Here is a 14,993-nt window from a genome sequence, read left to right as displayed (position 1 = left end):
CATTCTGGACATGTTCTGTAAAACTGAGCTCAGAATTTGGCCCAGTGTTTGAAGAGTATTTTGATCATATGTAAGTTTCCTGGTATTACAGAAGTGGAAGTTGCTGAAAAGCTTGTGGCTGAGCCACCTTTCAGACTGCTGTCCTGTAGCGAGGAGCTATTTGTTCAGCAAGTACAGCTGGACTTCACCCCGGTTTTTCTCCTGTCTGGTGGCCATCAGACCAGCCCCAGGAGTACAGAGCGACCTCACTTCATGTCCACATCGTGCTGACTTTTAATTTTATCTCACTGACTCCCAATTTAGTGCAGGAACTTGGAAGGTGGTGCAGTGCATCTGCATCCAATCCTGACACTGGCTGGGAGGGAGAGGAAGGAGGTTGGGCTCCCTCCTCTATCTACCAGCCAAGAGCTCCCCAGGGCTGCAAGAAGCCTTCTGTCTGTGTTGAGTTCTGCATTTAGCAAAGAGAGCTTGGCAGAGAGGAAACTCAGAAACTCCAGGTTTTCAGTGGGTCTGACCCCAGGTTTGGTTTCATAAACCTGATGTCAAAGCCAGCCAGAGCACTTTAGCAGTGCTTGGCCATGAGATTTAGAGGTTCTTATGAAAACTCCAAAAAACATTAAAAAAAAAAAAAAAAAAAGCCTACCTGCAAGATAGAACCCTTCATTTCACATAGCTGTATTTAAAAGTCTCATTGGACTGAATTCAAGCCTTACTACGAGAAACTGCATTCTTTAGATCCTTGTGCTGAAAAGGTTAAAAAAAAATCTTAACGAAGTTCTTTGCAATGAGAAAGATTTGTTCTTCACCCACTGATGGTTATAGCAGCTGAGAGTTAAAATTAAAGTTTAGTACTGGCATTTTTTCATTGCTGTTTCCAGTGGTAGAATGTGATTTCTTTCTGGTTTAGCAGCCTTTCATATTTGTTTAGAGAACTCAGAAGGGAAGTAACTTTTGAAATATTATAAATGGTTGACTTGTTGCATAACGTGTACTTTCCAGGCCCTTTGCTTGTTGTTGAGTATTGAAGAGATATTACAACTGACAGAACTGTCTTTTCTTCCAGAACTGAAATGAATTAGTAAATGTGAAGTAAAAATGGTCCATTTTGTGGAAATCTTAGAAGGAGAGGGGAAGAGACAGACAAATGGTCCCACCAAGAACTAAGTATAAGCAGAAAGAATAAGATGTATTTTCATATTACACAATGAAAGTTCTTCAGTCCCACAGAGTATTTATTGTTTGTGTTACTACTGGTTAAATGGACTTCTATTTTTTCATTCTTCTGGTCTGTATCCACTGAATTGTTATTTTTGTTCAGCTGCAGCTTCAGAGCATTTAGCGATCAAATCTCCCCACAGGATTTGTTTTTGCAAAGCCTAGAAGTCTAAGTAATTTTTCTTTATATATTTGGTGTAATTTGGCTGTTGCTAGGCTAATGGGAGGGTTGCTTTTGTATTATTACTGTGCACATTAGAGAACAGGTATAGGATCTCTAGTCTGGGGAATTAGTAAGTGAACTATTTTAGTCAAGATACAACTATTATGGGACCAAACTCTGCAGACAATCATCTGTGTCAAAAGGAATTGCAATGGGGGAAAGCTAGGAAAATTAAGAGGTTGGAATGTGGTCCAGCACACTTCAGAGATAACACCCACATACGGAGGGCCTCCATCTGAAAACATGAAAAGCATCATCAGGCCTTTGCCCTCATGGCTGGAGGAGAGTGAGACCAGGCTTCAAGTCTGAAGGTCCCAAAAGTATTCCCTCATTGCAGGGCCGTCCAGCTAATTACAGACAGACATGGGGAGTAAGTGGGCAAAGGCAAAAACATGGTAAAGCCCCATCTGTATTGTCATTCATAAAAGTAATTTATAAATATTCAGAGAACACAACTGTTTGCTCTTGTGTGCTCAAGGACCCCTAGAGTCTCTCTGGCTTGCAGGACTGTCACAGCTGAGAAGTCAACCTCCTTCTTAAAAGTTTCTCCTTGTGCAGTCACAAATGTCACCTGATACTGGTCAAGACGAGAAGTTCTGGGAAGTAGATCCCTGCACCTTCCTCTCTCATTATTGCACTTACCTCTGAGAAAGGAGGCGAGCTCCAGCATCGCTCAGATTATTTCAGAAAGCTTCTCTATAATTCCGTTATAATGCATTGTGCAAACATGTAAGTCAAATGATGCTACTTCATTTTAATGTGTAAAATTTCTCAAACAATAGTTTGGATGAAACAGAAAGAATTTTAGGTTAATAACTGAAATCAGCATTAACTACAGGACTTTCCATTGTTCCTTTGACTGATGTCTTTAGTACCCACTGCTGTTCACAAGACAGGATACCTGAGTACAGAGAAGTATCCCTGTATAGCTTTCTCTACCATCCTATTTCTCAGGATGGTTGTGGAAATCTGCTTTCTACAATCAGATTTTCATAGATTTCATTAATAGATCAGATTTTCACAGAGCATAGAAGAAGAACCTCTTCATTTAGATTACATGGAAATAAAGCTTCAAAAAGATACATCACACAAAATCAAGCCTTTATCAATCGATAAATATTTTGCAGGATCTGTCCCAAACGGTGGGATTCTCAGTAGTTTAGGCAACTCAGGGAAGATGATCTCCTTGGTTTTTAAACCCAGTTTTTAAACTGAATGTCATTGTTGAGTTTATTGATCCATTGAGCTTTCTGTGACTCCCATCTAAGCTTTAGAACTAGGTTCCTTTTCTGTAGAAGCACAGCAAAATGTTTTGGGGCCTGAGACGACATATACTTGGGATAATAAGGATGTTGTAGTATTTAAGTTCTACAGGAGCCCACATTTAGACTTGTCTTCTCTTGAGTAGGAGGCAGATCTTTTCAATGATAGTGCTCTGAATTACCCTTCTGAAAAGTTGTCTCATTACAGAAAAAGTCAAGGTGTCTTTGCTGAACATCTAAATCACGTGCTGATTTCCACCTTCAGAGCTGACAAGTATGTAGACATGTGGAATCAGCTAAGTGAAATTGCGGGAAGCAGAGTAGCTCAGGTCCTCTGCCATACTCAGTAGACAACTATTCACACCTGCCAAAAGTTTTGGTATGCTTCTGGGAGGAATGTGGCTGAGCAGGATGGTCAGAAACAGTACGGGTGTGTGCTGGGCCAGGCTGGAAGCTGTTTTATTACCTCAGTAATTAGGGAAAAGCATATCTGCATCAGAAGGAGACATCATTCCACACTAGCTTATTTTAATTGCTGCCCCAGCTCTCTGGTCAAAAGCAACTGAGCCTGGCTCTAGTGAAACAGTCTGCAACAAAGCTTAGAGCTGGCCATGGGCAGACTGTGCACATGGGCAGATGTGACAACCCCTGGGAGAGAGCTCTGGGGACAGAGACTGCCACACCGAGTAGAGGCAATGGTCTTGGCACAAGGGCTGCTCCCTGCAGCTGAACATGCTTCCCTGTCCACCTTTTTACCTTTTGGGGGCATTTAGCAGTGGCAGGACTGAGCTGCTGCTTCTGGAGGGAGCCAAGCAGCAGGCTGCTGAGCCTTCAAAAACAGGGCCCGTGAAGGAGGAAAGAGGTAATGATGACTTTCCCATCTGCCATCCCTGCTGAGTCCTTCTCAAGTTCACAGCTCAGGGATAGGCAAAGTCAATCCAGTCTGGTAGACGACTTCTCTCAATTCCCTCAGAGGATTAAGGGCTCCATTAAATCTGGACAAATTGAGGATCTGTCCAAGGAAGTTATTTGCTTTCCAATTGCATGTCAGCAAAATTTTCTTAGCGTATACTACAGAGGAGACTTGATAAGCTAACAATTCCATGCCTCAGTGAGTGGGCTGGGAGAAGTTCATGCTGTGGATCAATTCCCCGGCCATTCCTGGTGACTGCTGTACCCATCTGGAGAGATGAAGTACCAAAGGTTACAGTGGCATTTCCTTGTACTTGTAGGTGGAATTGCTTCTTGCGCTTTCCCTATCTGTCTTCAGGCCAATAGGCTCAAAGCTGGAAAGTCAGGTAGGCATTGCTGGGAAGCCCTTGACTGTGCCCCAATACTACTTCTATACCACAGACTTTGTTTCACTGGGGTTTAGTGGGAGCTGTTTGGCTGTGGTGGCTGCTGTAGTGACATCCCAGCACCCTTAGGTGTGGGGAAAGGGCCGGTGGATCAGCAGGTCTGTGCAGAACAGTGTCTCCTCAGAACTGGCAGCACTGGCAGCACTTCAAGTGTGGCGTGGAGCTGTAATCGGAACCATTTGTGGTAATAAAAATCCTCTTGCTATACATGTGTGTTGTATTTAGGATATGCTTATGGAGTCATTGAGAGTTTTGTATTCAGCTAGGACTAGTCTCACAGGCAGCATGAACTAGTCCATGGAGAGTCTGTTCTAAACCCAGCTCTCTCCAGCGGTTTTAGATGAGGCTAAAAGAAATTTTCAACCTCTGTAGGCAAGAAGTGAAGAAAACCATATTGCATTAATTTTACACAAATTGCTCAATATGGAATTTGTCTACAGTAGGACAAAAGTCCTTCCTTTTGTGGAAAAAGCTACAGGACCACCAATGAACTCTATTTTACTACTCATGAAAAAAAATTAGCCCTGCTGTGCCGACCATAGTAGTACAGCTGCCCTAGGCAAACAAGCACATCCATGTTTACAACTGGACAACCTTCTCCCACAGGCTTTTACACTGCTCTGGCAGTTCTGAGAATCAACATTATCTCACATCCATAGCTCCCATACAAGGAGGAAAAGTCACTGTTCAGTTTGTGTCTGTATGCTACATCTCTATGGATACCTCCAAAAACTGCTTGGAGGTAAAAAAAAAAAAAAAGATCAAATGTTTATAATAGAAGAAATTGACAAAAATATTTAGTTTGCTATCTAAGAAGAAAAACAAAAAACCCACACATCCCTTCCAATTTTAAGCACACCATAAAATAATAACACCGAGAGACTGATGTCTGAGACTGCAAGGTTATTGTTAATGGATTAGATTCCCAGGAATTTGTGCAATATTAAGGAATAAGATGATGGAACTTTTGCTGCATGAGGTACCTGTTCTCTGAGATGTTAACAGTATCAAGGAGGAACATGCACTGTCACAAAAAAGTTCTTGTCCAAAGCCAGTGGCTGGTCCGAAGAAAGTGAAGGCTTGTATGACTTCTACATGGGCATAAACCATGTAGACCATGGGCCCATGGGTGATGTCTGCTTGTAGCTGCATTGGTGTAACTGAGATACTGAATGGGCAGACAAGTCTTCTCATACCTGAATGTTGGATTAAGTTGTGGAATTGGGATCCAAGTGGACAGGAAAGGTCATGAGAAGAAAAAAAAAAAGAACAGCTGCCTGCATGTTTTATTAGCCTGACTTCCTAAGAAAATAGGACTTGCATAACAGAATTACTTGCCCACTTGCTTTTTTTGTCCTGCCCTCAAATAACTTCTGATTCTGTTGGCTTATTTCAACTCAATTTATCAGAGAGGTATCAGCCTTAGATATATTTCATTCTGCCAGGTTTCATGAAAACTGGCAGCTAGACAGGGATAAGAGCTAAATAAGTACTCCAAATGAGGGGAGGGTTTCAGCATGAATTAAATAATTACCTGCTGTGTTTTGCCTGCCAGCTGGCCAGCCAACATGGCCAAATGACTTCAAGCCCATCAGCAAATCACTGAATCAGGTTTTTTTTCAGTTGGTGTTGAAAAGAACTGGAAAGGAGGTAAGAGATAAGTGTATGGTGCCTGAGGGGAGGTGTAGAAGTAAGAAACAAGAATTATTAAGGAGGGAATGGGGTAAGGGATACCTGGAGGAAAAGGTAGAAGCGTGGGCTGAGGCAGCCCTAGGAACAGAGCAGGGGGAACTGAGGTTACAGAGGTGAGAGAAGGCCATGGTGGAAGGACTGGGAGTTATTGCAGGGCAGGCAAGTGTGAACACAATCTTCCTGAAATCAGTCCTAATTACTGCTGCCGCTCACAGGATGGCTTGTATATACAGAGTCTGTCATGAATACATTACTAGCCTACTTTCATAAGTGATCAACACCCCTACCTTTTGTGGATGTCAGAGGGAGTTGTGGGTGCTCAACATCAGTAACTTTCAGGTGCTGTCAATATAATTTTAGTTAAATTTGCAACAGCTATACTTAACTGCCTTGCAGCATGAGAATTACTAGATCATTGCACCTTCTTATATCCATCTCAGTAAAAGCAGATCTGCAGAGGGTATTAATTTACGTACACTGGTAAAAACAGAGAAAGAAACGTACTATATAAACTGTCATCCTGATTACCAGAGGTCCACAGACTATATTGTTCTGCTAGATACTCAATTCTTATTCCCTCAATTGCTGTAAAACATATATACAGTTCAAATCAATTAAAAAGAAATGTTTGGGCAGAATCGATAGCGTGTCAGCCACAGAAAGATTTAGCAGCCACAACTGAGTTGAAAACATTGCAGAATCTTAAGAGCTGATTCACACCTTACTCAAGTTTTATGTTGGAGTAACTTCAGTGAAGCATAAACTAGAGCAACAGAGAGATTGCTAGTTTATATGTAGTTTTATATAGGTTTTTTTTAATAAAGGCAACAGAATGAATGAGCCTGGCAAGAGACCTCCAGAAAGGACTTTATCCTCTGTGCTGCTGGTGAAATCTATTATCCTTTGAGGCAGCTGATCAGGCATTCCTATCAAGGCTTACACACTTAATTTTTGCTGCTTCTTTAGGAGATATGCAATCTTCTAAGTAACTTCAGAATTTTTAAACTTCAGAATTGTACTGGAAAAAATTTGCTCAGGATTTGGAGACACCCACTACAATTTTGCCATCAACTAAGTTTGGACTATCCCTGAGCTACATCTCTCCCTTGCATAGAGTTCATCTCTCTCTGGTTACATGTAAAAGATTCTTGACAGAGAGGACTTCTCCCAGATACTTGGATTATTGCTGTCATGTCATACACATTATCACTTGTTTCACAGGTACAGTATTTCTGTCTTAGAATATTGACACTCGAACCTGCCTTCACCTTATGTGTAGAACACTAGGCAGTATAGTTTGGTGTATTTTAAGGAACAATATGTTGTCATTTTCAGAAAATCCTGCTAGGGCTACATTTTTCAAAGGGCTTTGAGGGATGAAAAACTGAGTTATGAATAGCTCTCTGTACACCTCTTTCTCTAATTATTTTAATTATACCTTTAATTACACACACAGAGGAGCAATTTTTCTGATTTACTCTTGTATTTTAATCATGGTTGCAAATTCCTCCCATGGCTGAATTTTGAAAATGATCTGCGGCTGAAATTAGATCTGCCCATATTGTTTGATATGCTTGTATTACTCTAACAACTAAGAAGCTTCTTCCTTCAGAAATTTTACTCATTTAACAAGCTGTGGTGCCTGCTTTTTTGTTGAGAGAAAGTGTTTTGGTTTTTTTTTCCCCACTGGCTAAATTTCTCAGTGATATAGCTCAACACATAGTGTATGCAGTCAGCTAAGCATGGGAGTGCATGGGAGCTTGTTTTGAAGTCATCATCGACACATCATTCGTTCAAAGTTTCTTCTGCAAAGACGTCTTTGTTACCAGATACCAAATACAGAACTGTAATTTATGCTGTAGATTGTTTTGCAGGTAACATAAGTATGCATAGTTTTGTCAACATTTTAAGCAGTGTAATTGAACCACTCTGTGCCACGATGTTTGTTAGCAAGCATGCCACTCTGGTAACTTTTTACTATATAATCTGACATGCTGAAGCAACAGTGGTGATACTGGATTCTTCTTTGTTGGTCCTTATGTATCTCAGAGAGCTGCAAGTGGTGCAGGACTTCTCAAGGGAGATAAATATTAATACATACCCTTAATGTATGAGTAAGTTCTAGAAGGTGAAGTGTCATCCCTCCAGAGGCAGACCCGTTGATGGACAAATACGGTAAGAGAACCAGTGACTCAGTCTCCACTATCTTGTGTGATCTGCCTTAGTGTGCTGACTCCATTAAGGGAATGAAAAACAGACTACAGGAGTGCAGCTCACTAAAGCTGCACCATCATCATTTTCAAAGTGACTAATGCCCTGGCAGAGCACGGGCCAATCTGGATCTCTATTATAAAGTTTTCACAGAAGAGATTATGATCTTTATTTATACCCAGTTTAGACTTCTGAAATTCTGAGGTATTCTTAGCAGTTCCTACTTGAGAGTAAACAAAACCAGATACAGGTGTGGAGAGTGCAGCTGCACCAATATATTTTAGGCAATTAGGAGGTTGGTCAAGAGGCAGTGAGGTGTATCCTGGTGTGGATGCCCCACTAAAGCGCCCTTAAAAAATTTAAATCTGTTGTGTTTACCCTGAAGCATTGCTATTCTCAGGCTTCCAAGCTGGCTACAGCTGGGCTAAGAGCTAAAACTAAGATCCCTGGGAGAAGACTTAATTATTAGTTTATTACTTTAGTGGAAAGACTGTCACAGAGATACATGTGGATCTGCTTTCTGTGCTGTCCACTGCCCACTAGCTATTAAAACATGCAATGCTCTCCTTTGAGGAAGATGCAAATACAAGCTGACTTGATTTACCTAGCTCTGAAAAGTGAAGTTAAAGATATGGACCAGAATCTCAGCTCTCACAGATGTTCTCTGATTTGTAACAGTCAAAGAGCTGGACACAAAGATACCTGCATGTGGATACATGAGCCCCTTACTGGAATATACTCACACACATAACTCTCAGCAAGTTTCTAATTGCATCTGTAGTTCCAAATGTCTGATTTTACACTCAGATTGCATTTTGAGAATCTTCCTGCTGCTGTTTAGTTATCCAAGTCACCCATTCAGGCAAAAAGAAACAGTATCAAATAATATATCTAACTAAATGACAAATCTTCATTTCTGAATATTTGCAGTGAACTGTATCTGAATGGGCCATAGATTAAAAAATGATTTATGTAACACATCATAAAAAGTATTTGCCTGCTTTTGAGAACATAACTCCTGGTAGACAATATCTGAGCAGAAAAGAAGTAATATTATCAAAATAGCTAAAAGTTTTTAAATCATTCATCATTCATGCCAAAAACATGCTTGTAGAACACTTAAAAGAATGTACTTACTATAGGTCAAAAGTGCTTTAGAATCACAATTTAAAATTGTTTTAAACTTCTAAAGAACTTGCAGATAAGAGGCTTCTTGTTTTCAAAAATATCTACTTTTCTGCTTTCAAGAAAAGTTGGCGGTTTCTGAGTGTTGAAGATGTCCTGTGATTTTTATATGCTGTTTTTACCAGTCAGTGAATGGATTACTGAGTCTGTTGTGCTCTCCCAAATGCTCTTGCAGGCATTTGCTTATGCTGGTAAGTCTTGAGTTGTTTATTCATTGCAACCTGATTGTGTATTTGAGGTCATATTTTGGTTTCTGAAACAATGTCTTCTCCATTTCTGAAAACTTAACCTCATGGCCAGGATTTTAAAAATAGCTCAACATTCACAAAATAGTTTCCTCATCACATTAAATACTTAGCTCTTTTGAAAACACAGACAGAGGTACCATGCAGGAACTGTATTAAGTAGTAAATGCTCTTGAAAAATTCAGCTTCCATTTTGATGTGTGGCTTTTCTGAGAATGTTTGCCGTAGTAGGGAAGCTGAGTTCCTTCAAGTTTAATCATGTAAAGGCTTGTGTCTTAAAATTAATGGGAGGCATAATGACAATCTTCCTTCTGGCTAACAAAAATGTAATCTTTTTAATGTCATGAGGTCATAGTGTTCATGACACAATGATCTGTATGTGTGTGGCTATGCTAGCCTAAGAGTGGTGGATGTTGGTCTTTTCACTTTCTTATTGTTTAATTATTTGTATAATTGAACCAAAGAACATCTTCTGTTTAATCTGAAGGGCTATTGTTGAGGAGTTACTCAGTAGTTTTTACATGGATCTCAATAGGATGACTCACATAGTAAGTTACTCCCAGCTGTCGTGGCATAAGACATGAGAAGAATTGTACCTAGGGGGATTATTTTGTTAATTGTGCTCTGTATCAGATATAAACCCCATCTTCTGCAAACTACAGATTGCATGGAATTTACATAGAATTAAACTAGTCCCAGGAAATTTCACAATTAGTTTCATAGGACTTGCAGATATGACAGTTCCTGTTTGGTTAAAGAGTAAGGGCAACTGTATATGGCACTATACTGCATCTCACAGTTTCATTCAAGTTCAATGATATCTTGTTGGACTTTTTTTCCACACTATCTTCTTTTCCTTTTTGAATCTTTTCAGAAAATTTTACAATAAATTTTTATGATCAGCAGATTCCAGCACATGAGTGAGGGAAGAAGAAAGGCCTCAGGTGCGGTGAGAGAGATTCCCATGCACTTACCCACACACTAATCTGAATTTTCAGCCAGTTTAAAATGAAAAATAATGATTTCCTAATAAATTAAACTTCTAATTTATGTGGTTACAAAAGGAAATTAGACAGAATGAAAAAAGTCACATCTAATCAGGACTTAAATAGATAATGGCTACCGGGTGTGTTGTGTGCTCCTCTTTTCAGCTCCAGGGAGTTAATATTTGTGGAGTGTTTCAGACATCAGAAAGTGAATGATTCATAGATGCAAAACCAGGGTGCCTAAACAATGTCTCAATCTTCACCCTGCTCACTGGTCCTCAGATGATGTTCTTGACTCTCCCTGCAGCTGCGGGGGTCTCTGCAGCTCCTGCCCTGTGTCCCGGCTGCAGCAGGGACTTGCGGCTGTGCAACAAGAAGAGCAGTTTACAATTCATGAGTGGTGGAATATGCCTTGCCAAGAAGGCTGTTTTTGTTTGAGGCTGCCAAAGGATACTACTGGCTGAAGAGTGACTCTCTCTGAGCCAGAGGCAAATATTCACTTGAACAATGAAATAAACAAATGACTATAAAATGTATTATCTGTTATATTGGAATATGTTGTAACATTTCACAGTCTAATTTTCTTTTCCATACCGGTAACGTATGGGGTATTAGCTCACATTCATGTCATTTCGTGAGGTACAGGACTAGAGTGCTACAGAAAGAGAAACTGGGGAGAAAAAAAGGCGTGCTTTAAGCTCATGAAATGATGAAATGCCTTTATTGCTTGTAGTCTAAACAACACCCCCTTTTTTTCCATTATGTTATATGTCTTAGTACATAATCTGTCTTTAATTTTTTTTTAAATGGAAATAAGTATAATTAATATTGGTATTCCAAAAAAATAAACTATAGCTTAAATAACACAGAATTACCAGCTCTAGAACAAGCTGGTGACAATCAAGCCAGTCAACCCACTCCAGAGCAAAATACTCTGGTGTTTGCTAGGGTGTGTCTGAAGAAAGCCCCTGACATCTAAGTACTGTGGATTTTGATTCAAGACAAACATTTACAGTAAAACACATTTTTGCATTGTCAGACAGATGTCATGCTAACACAATCCCCCAAACACTTTCAAAATCCAGTCCTACAATTTTAGGATGAAATACTAAAAGAAGAGAGAAATGCAGAAATACCAATGGAGCAAGATGAAAATATTTATTCACTTGTTTTGAATTTAAGCCTCTTTAGAATGCAAGCACATAAAGGGGATGTTGTCTCATGCATGCCTGGTTGCAGGTTCCAGTGAGAAGCACTATGAACCTCAAGCTATACTAAATTACACCTAAACTCTACTGAAAGAGGTGTTCCTCATAAGCACTACCTAAATTGTACAGGGCAGTTTCTCCGAACAAGAACTGTTTTTTTTTAGTAAGTATTTATGCAGAGGACAGCACATAATTTATGAGTGGGCCTTCAGACTCAATAATTTGCAGGGCAACATCAGTAATAGTCAGAAGTGCTTTCTAGGCCAAAGGAGATACAGAAGTGAAATTTCTCTTTTGCTGCCAGAAACTGCTGAACACATTATAGGTTAACAAAAGGAAAAGGCAGTAATAAATGCGTTTGAAATCAGGAAAGATGCATCAAAATCTTGACTAGGATTAGCAAGTCTGGCTAACTAGCTTGAAAATGTTGCTGGCAGAGATTCTGATATGCTGGAGCTGCATGAGTGGCAACAGTAGAGGAAAGCAAGATAAAATATTTTCAGCAACTAATAAGGTTTTATGTTGGGTGTAAAATAGTAAAATCTCAGTTTCCTGCCTCAACTTCTTAGTTTATAAAATGGAAATAATGGGACTTGCTCCCACCTCATGGGCAGTGCTTGAAGGTTGTTTTCAAGATGAAAAAGTGGTAATATGATGTTAGTACTGAGAATGATGATGATTAGTAGTTTCAGTACGTATTATTATCTAGCTTCAAAAAAATTAAAAAGGTATTCTTTCCATGAGCTGTGACTTTCAAAAGCCTGAAATCTTTATTTTAATAAAACAAAGTTAATGGAATCTGTTTGAATGAATAGTATTTAGATATGCAAAATTCTACCTACGTAAATATCCCTGGTTCCAAAATTAAATCCTTGTGCAAGAATAAGGCTTCAGATACAGGTATTATGAGAAGCAGAGGTTAGCTGCAAAGCCAAATGCTCTTGCCTTTGTATGTTGAAATCTGCTTCCCACCTGAGCCATGCCACAGTTAAACAAAACAAAAACATATGTTGGATTTTGCTTAGGTGCAGCTCATTAAAAACTCTTACCCAGTTCTGCAGCCTGTGGTGCCCAGAAGCCTTTAAAGTTCTCCTGATTGCAGGGAAGTCTGGTTTGCTGTGTGCTGAGCGTTTTGCAACCCTGAAACAGCTCTGATGCAAAATAATTCGACAAGAGCTACTGGAGCAAGTGGTTTCAACAGTTCAGGTGGGAATAGAATTTTCCCTCCCCCTGCTACATCTCCTGAAGTTTTGCCACTGGGTCTTTTATTATCCTACGACATCTCACACAGAGATATGAAACTGATGTGAAAGCTTCTAGGTTTGAGCACAAAAACTTAACCAGAAGTAGTAACAGAAGTTAAGTAACTAATTACATGAGAAAAATCTACAGATTTGTTTGGTTTTCTCAGGTCAGGGCTCATTGTTTTTATTTTGTTTCTGTTGTGTTTTTTTTTTTGTTTTTGTTTTTGTTTTTGTTTTTGTTTTTGTTTTCTTCTCCACAATGAAAGAGAGAAAGCCAGGATTGAATTTAATTATTCAGTGACCCCAGGTGGCCTACACTTCTCCATGCCTGTTAGCCACTGAATGCTATCAGAACTGCTTAGCTGAAAGCTGCCTTTTGCATGTTGATGGGCATTGCAAATCCTCCTGCAGAGTTGTCTTTCATGTCAAGACAATATCAAGCGCAGCAAAACATCACCATATGTCCTTCTCTCCACTTCTCCCTGTGTTTTGCAGGTTGTATTCTCTTTTGCTGCCACTCGACAAATTTGCTTCCCTGGTGACGCGCGCGTGTGTGTGCGTGTTTGTGTGTGTGTTCACAATGTCATATTCAGAGGGGGTGGGGGTTGGGTGGAGGAGAAGCACAGTGCCTTTGCTCAAGATCCTCTTTTTTAGCTGAAGAGAATAGCCACATCTGCTGCTTTGTCCACAGACTGTCTACTCTAATTGTCAATTCCGGTTTTGATTTATTAATATTCACATCCTTAGATACAGAAATCCTTCTATCAGAGCAGATGAGTGACTATTTCCCACCTTTTTCCCCTCCTGATTAGAAAGTGTCATAGCATTCTTGTTTCTTGCCAGCAAGAATTAATCATGCCACAGAGCCTGATTCTTTGGGGAAGGAAGTTCCTAAAAGCTCCAAGGAAAAGATGGAGAGAAACAACCTTGGATTGCCTTAGAATCCTATTATTAATCTGATCTAATTTTGGACATGAAAATTTTCTGCTAAGTCTAATTTAGTGTTACTACCAAAACTACAGATTAGAAGGAGGTGAAAAGAAATCCCACTTGAGAGCCTTTAAATGCTTCTACTGAAGTTATGGCAAATTTTTTTCTGTCCATTTGACTGAAAAGTTAAATAATTTTTCCTTTTCTGGTATTGGTTGCCACATAAGGTACAGAATTTGGCATTTTATGGCCTCAATCCATGCAGTCTTTAACAGAAAGATAGTAAAAATGAAATTAAGGAAAAGAGATAAATGCCAAAATCCTATGATGGCACATTTTGTAATTATCACATCTGCTGCAAAGCTCCTGAAAAATAGCTTTGGAATCTTGCCATGCTGCAAACAACTCACACAATGAAGGGGAGCAGCACAGTAAAGGACAATTGATAATGAGATTTTTAAATGGACTTTTGACCTTGTAGTAGGAGGTCTTACCATTTTATCTTTTGTTGTGGCTCCTTTTTGATTTTTATCTAAAAGAATATTTTCCCCTTTCATGATACACTCTGATGCCATATTGGGAAATGTGGCATGACAACAAATTCATCGGTGACAAAAAGAATGGTGGAAAGGAGAGAAGACTAAAGAGAGAATTAATTCTTGAAGTTGCTGCCTTGAGAAAGCATCAGCTACTACTACTGATGGCCTTTGTCTTTTCATTCATCTTCTTCCCAGGGTTATAAACTCATTTTCAAGGTTTATTAGCGTAAGGCACTGTGACTCTAGAAGCAACTTTGCTTTTTCTTATATGATGTTCAAAGTGTGAATTGCTGCTAGCAGCACTATTTTGTGACTTAGGAACATGCAATATAGTTATGTGCTGAAAAGCATAGTTGAAACAAGTTGAACGCAACCTTGAAGGAAATTTGTGATCACAGACCTTGATCCTCAGATTACTTCTCTGTGGGGAAGTATGTATATTTGCACATGATTGTGTGTTCAGAGCATCACTGCAAAGCATCTTTGTTCACAAATGGCTCATCAGTTCTTTGGTCTCATGCTTATAATTCCTTTCAAAGGCAAAAGATTGACAAGATAGTAAAAATAATTCACTCCAGTAAAAAATAATAATTCACTCCCCCAAAATAATCAGTTGTTTTCAGTAAATTTTTCAATACAGGACCTTTACTTTGTCTTTCCTACTGCCACCATTTGGACACCATTAAGCATAGAAT

General features: G+C 39.5%; 1 long non-coding RNA gene across 1 annotated transcript; it reads left to right on the top strand.

Moving 5' to 3' along the window:
- Positions 1-7,822: 7,822 nt before the first annotated feature.
- On the top strand, positions 7,823-10,892 carry LOC138103803 (uncharacterized). The gene is made up of 4 exons (XR_011147865.1): positions 7,823-7,925; positions 9,210-9,337; positions 10,266-10,335; positions 10,543-10,892. It is a non-coding gene; the product is annotated as an uncharacterized lncRNA (long non-coding RNA).
- Positions 10,893-14,993: the final 4,101 nt, after the last annotated feature.

This window comes from Aphelocoma coerulescens, assembly GCF_041296385.1.
Source record: "Aphelocoma coerulescens isolate FSJ_1873_10779 chromosome Z unlocalized genomic scaffold, UR_Acoe_1.0 ChrZ, whole genome shotgun sequence".
Lineage (NCBI taxonomy): Eukaryota > Metazoa > Chordata > Aves > Passeriformes > Corvidae > Aphelocoma > Aphelocoma coerulescens.
The sequence above is the reverse complement of the archived record's forward strand: the minus strand, read 5'-3'. Positions and strand labels throughout refer to the sequence as shown.